Below are 7,419 nucleotides of genomic sequence, written 5' to 3' on the forward strand. Positions count from 1 at the left end.
CATGACTCGGGGGCCCAAAGTGGAGTCTGGGGAAGAGGTGAATGGGTTGGCCGCAGTGTTGGAGTAGAGAGACCAGCCAGGAGGTAGGTCTTTATGAGTGAGTTGTTTTGATTCAGTTATTTTTTTGTCTCTACAATTGACAGAGTAAGATTGAGCATATTTCAAATGTGAAGCCTATCACTTTAATTTTATTCAACTGAAATGTTTTGATTGGGTATGAATAATGGACTGTGAAAACACACACATTTAGATTGCTGTAAAACCTTCATAAACTTAATAAAGAACTCAGGACGATCACACTTTCTAGTCCATTATGGAAACTATGATTCATTTTGAAATTGAATTCCCCTTATTTAACAATAAAGAACACTCTTTTGCCAACTTCTTCACAGAATGAGATTCCTGTGTATGTATATATCTTGCTGGTTGTTCATTTCCTGCTTTCTTTATTATTTTTTACTTTTTGTTATCGTGATGTTTAGTGTCTTTGTAACTTCACATACTATTATATCTGAAAAATGGAGACATTAATAAAAATTATTTCACAGAAATTTTGGGAATACTAAATTACATGTCATGTGCACAGAACTTAGGATAATTCATGGCCCTTAATTAGTTCTCTATTTCTGTCTCTTGTGTAGTTCTGTCTTTCTGTCTCTCTGTGTGTTTGTGTGTATATATGTATAGTATATATATAATATATATTATGTATATATACATTTAATAACTAGTGCTATGGAGGCAGCATTTCTGACTTTGGTCTTTTTCCCCACTTCATCTCTTCCTTTTTATCAGCATGCTTATTTTATAATTTGTGGATCAAATGCTTACTGTGACATATAGGTGGTCTTCCAGCCTCTGTTTATATTCTTTTTTTGTGTTTTTGCTCTTGATGAAATGGCCTGTTTTTCATTCTTCCTCTGTGTGTGTAAACCACATTTCTTTACTCCATCCTGTGTCATATGCACCATTGATAACTTATTTGTACTTTCATTGTGTTTATGCCAATTTCCATATCACATTCACTTGTTCAGTAAAGCTTCTCTCCTTGTAGCTATAAAAATGTCAGCAACTCTACATTTGAGTTTATGAAAAACAGGTTTGGTGAATTGACTGATTTTTTCATTTGATATGTAATTTAAAGTTTTTTATTTCTTAGTTTCTTCAATTTTAACAATTGGCCAATATTGATAATCTCTCAACATTATATTGAAATTAAATTTTGACAACATATGTGTGCTCACTTAGACCAGGAGAGTACTCAGTTAATGTGTGTTTAAATGAAGTCTTTGAAGACTAGGGTTATTTACCCTTTTCTCTTTCACTGTCACTGGCATATTGCAAGTTATTTTTATTTTCCTTTTTATTCGATGGTTGAATAAATAAATATGGTGAATAAATGGTATACAGGTTGGGCTTACCACACGAACCTAGAACACTATGTTGACCTTCAAGAATTGTGAATTCACTCAAAATTGTCCCATGTTGTGGGATGGATGTAATAGATAAAGTTTTAGATTTTGGAAGCCTGAAAGAGAGAAAAGTGGATAGGTAATAGGTGTTAATTTATTGATTATTAACACCAGGAATCAGCCATTATACTTGATGTTGGAGCATAGTGTATATAAGGGGATGCTCTGTGCCAAATGCCCTTGGTTGGATCACAATGCAATAGCTGAAGGCCCTGAAGGCAGAATCTTTCCACTTCCTTAGTGTGGTTAGTATAATCATTGGGCAATTATGCCTCATGTGGACCAGGGACATGGTAGAAACTTAATAAATATTTGTTGAAAGACAAATACTACATGATGTTCCTTTTAGGTGTGATCTACAATAGTCAGAGACACAGAAGCAGAGAGTAGAATGTGGTTGCAGGGGCTGGAGGAGGGGGGAAAAGTGGTGATGTAATTCTTGGCGTACAAAGTCCAATTAGGTAAAATAAATAAATCTTGAAGGAAAAATGTATAGCAATATGACCGTAGTTAACAACATTGTTTTGTATACTTGCTAAGAGAGCAAAACATCAAGTGTTCCCAACTTAAAAAAAAAAAAAAAGGAAAATGGTATCTATGTGAAGTGATGGATATGTTAATTAGATCAATTGGACTTTTTTTCACAATGTATTTGTATACTGAAACACCTTAAATATATAAAATTTTTATTGGTTAATTAGACCTCAATAAATCTACCAAATTAATTTTAAAAGAATAAAAACATGTACTTAAAAAGAGAAATAGTTGAGTAAAAAACAAAAACTGTCCTATGGCTTATTATTCAAAAAGTTTTGGAGACTACAAGAATGGTCATGAAGCATGGGAAGCAGACATTTAAACTTTTGGTGACTTTCATATAAATTGTTTCTAAAGCTGTGATTGCTTTTCCTTCAGGGTTTCCAAAAAACAAGAACTGCATCAGTAAGCAATAATTAATTTGAACTGCTTGTTTTGAAGCCACTGTTGAAATAGGCACAGGGAGTGGAAGTGGATATAAAAGTCTTAACATCTGCCTCAAGCCAGTTCTCCAGAGTCAGGAGGAGGCTGCTTTTCTACTAGCAGATTCGTTTGCAGATCTGAGAACATGTGGATATTCTTTTTCATGAAAGATATCTAGAAAATGTCCTTAGTTCAGTCAGTTTTTTCATAGGAAAAATCATTTTCAGGAAATTTTGAACTCCTGAGAATGTTATCTAGAACTGGAAGTATGTAGTTTCTATAGAGTTTTTTGTAGAGGGCCAGGCTTAGCTGATTTCTTCAGATTAGCGTTTCCAAGATTCAAAGATAGTGAAAATTCGAGAGATAAGGAACCACGACATTTAATTGTACTTTAGTTTTAGGAAAAACAGAACAAACATGAAAATCTGCCAGAATGAAGGAAATAAAGCAGTAGTTCTCAAATACTGGCGATTATGCAATCTCACACTGCCCCATATCCCCAAGGGGACATTTGACAATGTCGGGAAACACTTTTGATGGTCACTGTAGAGGGAATATGGGTGCAGGTGATACTGTTATCTAGCAGCTAGAGGTTATAGATGCTTCTATACAGGATACGATGCATAGCATAGCTCCCCAAAACAAAGACTAATCAGCACAAAATATCAAATGTGCTGAGGTTGAGAAACTGTGTAAAAGGACATTAAGAAAGAATTTTATATTAGTGAGAGTTGACCGAAAAAGATTACCTTCTGATGGATCTGTAAATCCTTAGGTATCTGAACATATAGGGCCATCAAGAGTTGCCAGTGTCTTATGGGACCTGAAACCTTTGGTGCTGGAATATCTAGAACCATCTGATTCTAAGGTTGCAGAACCTGAGATGATCTTATTGGAAATATTAGTCTGCAAAAGACATAGTCCCTATAAGGGAATATAATGGAGAAAATTTCTGGAATGTGTGACCTATACAGTACTATAAAAAGGAAAGTTCTAGGTGAACTGGGATATGATGATTACCATAATATTCTGAGTTCTTCTAGATAGGTGTTGACATATTTAGGAAATGAAAATACAGAACACTGAATTTGATATGAACTCCAGATAAACAATAAATATTTCTTTAGTATGAGTACAATATTTTGAACATACTTATAGCAAAAATTCATTATCTCTCTGAAGTTCAAATTTACCTGGGGTCTTACTTGGATACCAATTTGAGAAATCCCACATTTTCCCTTTTTTATAAGCTTCTTTATCATAAATGTCTTCAGAGTATGTAGATATCTTAATTCTCATCCGTATTCTTGACATGTAATAGAGAAATGTATGAATCTTATAGGGTCCTTCCAGGGAGAGAAGAGAGAGGCCTAGAGAAGGGATATGTCTTTCTCAGTGCTTAAGGGTACTTACCATAATCATTCCTTAACAGGGATGTTTCTCTTATTTTCTATGTGTCAACTTGTCACAGATCTTCAGAGCATCACTGTGGCCCTCAGCACATTCTCTGGACTAGTTCCCATAGTTTCATAGTATGAAGTCTGTCTTTAATGCAGTCAAAAGAATTAGCAAGGAAGTATGAAAATGTGTTTTTTTCAAAATAAAAATGTTAATATGTAAAACTGTAATATGGATCAAAACCTGGCCTAGAGAGAGGGGTACATGATTAGAAATGTAAGACTATGGGTTCTGGTTGTAGATTGATTATCTAAGATCTATAAGTCATTAGACAAGTCATGACATTTACAGCTTTCTCTGTGCTCATCTTAGAGAAGAGCAGTTCAATTCAATAGACATTCTTTAATAAAATGTAAGTCATTAGTTACTTTGATATCGGACATATTTTGTCAAAAGAGGAATGATGATTAAAGTGCTAGACTCATATTTAAAATATGGGCATAAGAACGTATACTAATTTTTCTTTATGTCACAATACATGCAGATATGTTTATACAGAAATTAACTCTAATTATAGAAGTTATTTCACATGCTTCCAGTTGTCATGAGTAATTGTATCATCAATAAAACATTATTTCACTTTTCTAGATGTTTCCTTGAAAATTTAAGAACTCAATGTGTTTAGAATGTCTTACATGAGGATTTGATTACATACTACCATCTAAATCACTCAAGTTCATAACTACTACAATTGAAGGTTTTAAAATGATATTTAAGAACAAGAACAGAATTTCTAAATTTTTGAGAAAGTAACATTAACTATTAAACATTGTATGCAACTTTAGATATTCCTGGATCCTTAACACCTATCGAGATTTAACCCAGATTATTTTGTTTTACCTCACACTCTACACAGGAGAGAATTAAGCATGCTTCATGCATTAATCATTCTCCATAATATATAATTCCAGGTCTGATTTTCAGATCCTACCATAAAGAAATATGGTTCTGGAAGGGAGAAATGCAACTGCTGGGGCTATATTCACCCTGTTGGGCTTCTCAGATTACCCGGAACCACAGGTTCCCCTCTTCCTGGTGTATCTAGCCATCTACAGCTTCAGTGTGGTAGGAAATCTTGGAATGATTGTGATCATCAAAATTAACCCCAAACTACACACCCCCATGGACTTTGTTCTCAGTCATCTCTCATTCGTGGAGCTATTCCTCCGTCATTGCTCCCAAGATGCTGGTGAACGTACTCGTAGAAGACAGAACTATTTCATTTTCAGGTTGTATGGTGCAATTCTTTTTCTTTTGTACCTTTGTGATGACTGAATTAATTCTATTTGCTGTGATGGCCTATGGCTGCTTTTTGGCCATTTGCAACCCTCTGCTCTACATACAGTCGCCGTGTCCCAAAGACTCTGTGCTCTGCCGGTGGTTGAATCCTATGCGTGGGGAGTACCATGTTCCTTGGTACTCACATGTTCTGCTATCAAACTATCTTTTTGGGGTTTCAATACAATCAATCATTTCTGTTGTGAGTTGTCCTCCCTGATCTCCCTCTCCTGCTCTGATTCTTATATTTGCCAGTTGCTTCTTTTCAGTGTTGCCACCTTTAATGAGGTAAGTACACTGCTCATCATTCTCACATCTTATTTCTTCATTGTTGAGACCACCCTGAAGATGCACTCAGCCAGTGGACACCACAAAGTCTTCTCCACCTGTGCCTCACAGCTAAGGGCCATCACCATTTTCCACGGTACATCCTCTTCCTCTACTTTGTGACCAATTCTAAAAACTCCAGGCACACAGTCAAAGAGGCGTTTGTGTTTTACACAGAGGTGATTCCCATGTTGAATCCTCTGATCTACAGTCTAAGAAATAAAGATGTCAAAGATATAGTCAACAAAGTAATGAAAACCCAATTTTTTTCATAGTGATTTATCTACTGATAAATAGTTACTTCTGTTTTTACGGAACACCTTTCTGTTGTTTTAATGCACTGTGTATCAAGAGTCATTTTAAAAATCACTTTAGATTTTAAAAAAGAAAACACATATATTTAGAATGGAAAAAATATGAGTTTTAGGTCATCCAGAATATACTTAGCTCTGATTGTATAAACTAGAGAAGATCGATTGTCCTCACTCCGTATTTATCTACAAAAAAAATATTATATTTAGATTTAATTCATAAATAGTGTGTGAAACCAAAGAAAATATATCTGACATAGTGCATATATTCAGTAAATTCTAGTTCTGTTATCTTTTCTTTCCTGGTAGTTGATAGGTTGTAGGTGTAATTAAGTAACCAAGTTTGTTTAAATAGATGATAGCAAAATATATATTCTTACTCTTATCTTTGGTAACTCTTCTTGCTCCTATAGAGAATGATTGATATTAGTGTTATTTATTCAATATTTTAAAATTCACGTGCCTTGCAAATTCACTAAAAATCTATACATCTATGCAATTTATTATTAACTTAAAAAACAACACATCATCAAATTAATGGAGAAAAAGAATCCTGCAATTTAGTTCATGTCATTCTTATTTTATGTCCCCAATAATCAATTCAAAATACGTAAAACACCAGATTTTGTATCATTTCTTTTGTTCTTTAATTCCTATTGAAATTCAATTACTTTCCTGAATTGTACACTAGCATATTGCTTTGCAACAAAAATATATGTAAATTTTATTTCCTGTGTTAATACAGCTCTATGTAACCTTTGCCTACTTTGAATTATCATTGTAATCATCATTACTTTACTCCTATGCAATAATTAAATATATTACACAAATTGAAAAATTTTCAAAGAGGAACTGCAATGTCTTTCGAAATGCATGTCTTAATGATGTTGATAGGGATGAATTTTATATACTTTAATTTCAATTAATAAAACTACCTATGGATAAATGTTTTTATTGTTACAATAATACAGATTTCAGCACACATATTTGGTCATATAACGAAAAGAAGAATGGGACACAATGTGATATTTTTTTAGCATGACACACATTTAATTCAAAAATCTTAAGAGCCATTATCATTAATGATTATTTTGATAATTTCCTAAATATCGTTATATCTATTTTATTTGTTGATTTAGATGTATTTGACAATCTTGTTTTGAAATAGATTTGTTGTGCAGTCATTGGAGAAATTCACTTTCTTAGTTTCCGATAAGTTTATGAAAAAGTTTAGGTATGAATTTTTAAGTGACAATTTCATAATGCGTTATAATACATATTATAATTTCACTTAGTTGAATGTTCGTTAAATCAATATTTTCACTCCTCTGGCCTAAGGAGGTAGCTAACTAGAACGACATTGGCTCCTAATATTACAGCACAAAAGGCTAGATATTCTGCAAATTAAAACATTTGTGGAACCTACTGGGTAGCTGACATCACTGGGCAATCGACAGAAACAGGCATGGTGTTGCCAGTAATAGCATTCCACTGCTAGTGCAGTGGGAGAATCAAGTGAGAGGTCCTCTTTCTAGGTTACATGTAGAAAGGGCAGATTCAAAGCTTAAGGTGGATTAGACATTGAAAATATCTGGCAAGTCAACCACCATCCT

At 33.8% G+C, this 7,419-nt stretch overlaps 1 pseudogene; it reads left to right on the forward strand.

The window, feature by feature from the left end:
- Positions 1-4,832: 4,832 nt before the first annotated feature.
- Positions 4,833-5,770, forward strand: LOC102878520 (annotated as a pseudogene).
- Positions 5,771-7,419: the final 1,649 nt, after the last annotated feature.

This window comes from Pteropus alecto, unplaced genomic scaffold (assembly GCF_000325575.1).
Source record: "Pteropus alecto unplaced genomic scaffold, ASM32557v1 scaffold241, whole genome shotgun sequence".
Classification (NCBI taxonomy): Eukaryota; Metazoa; Chordata; class Mammalia; order Chiroptera; family Pteropodidae; genus Pteropus; species Pteropus alecto.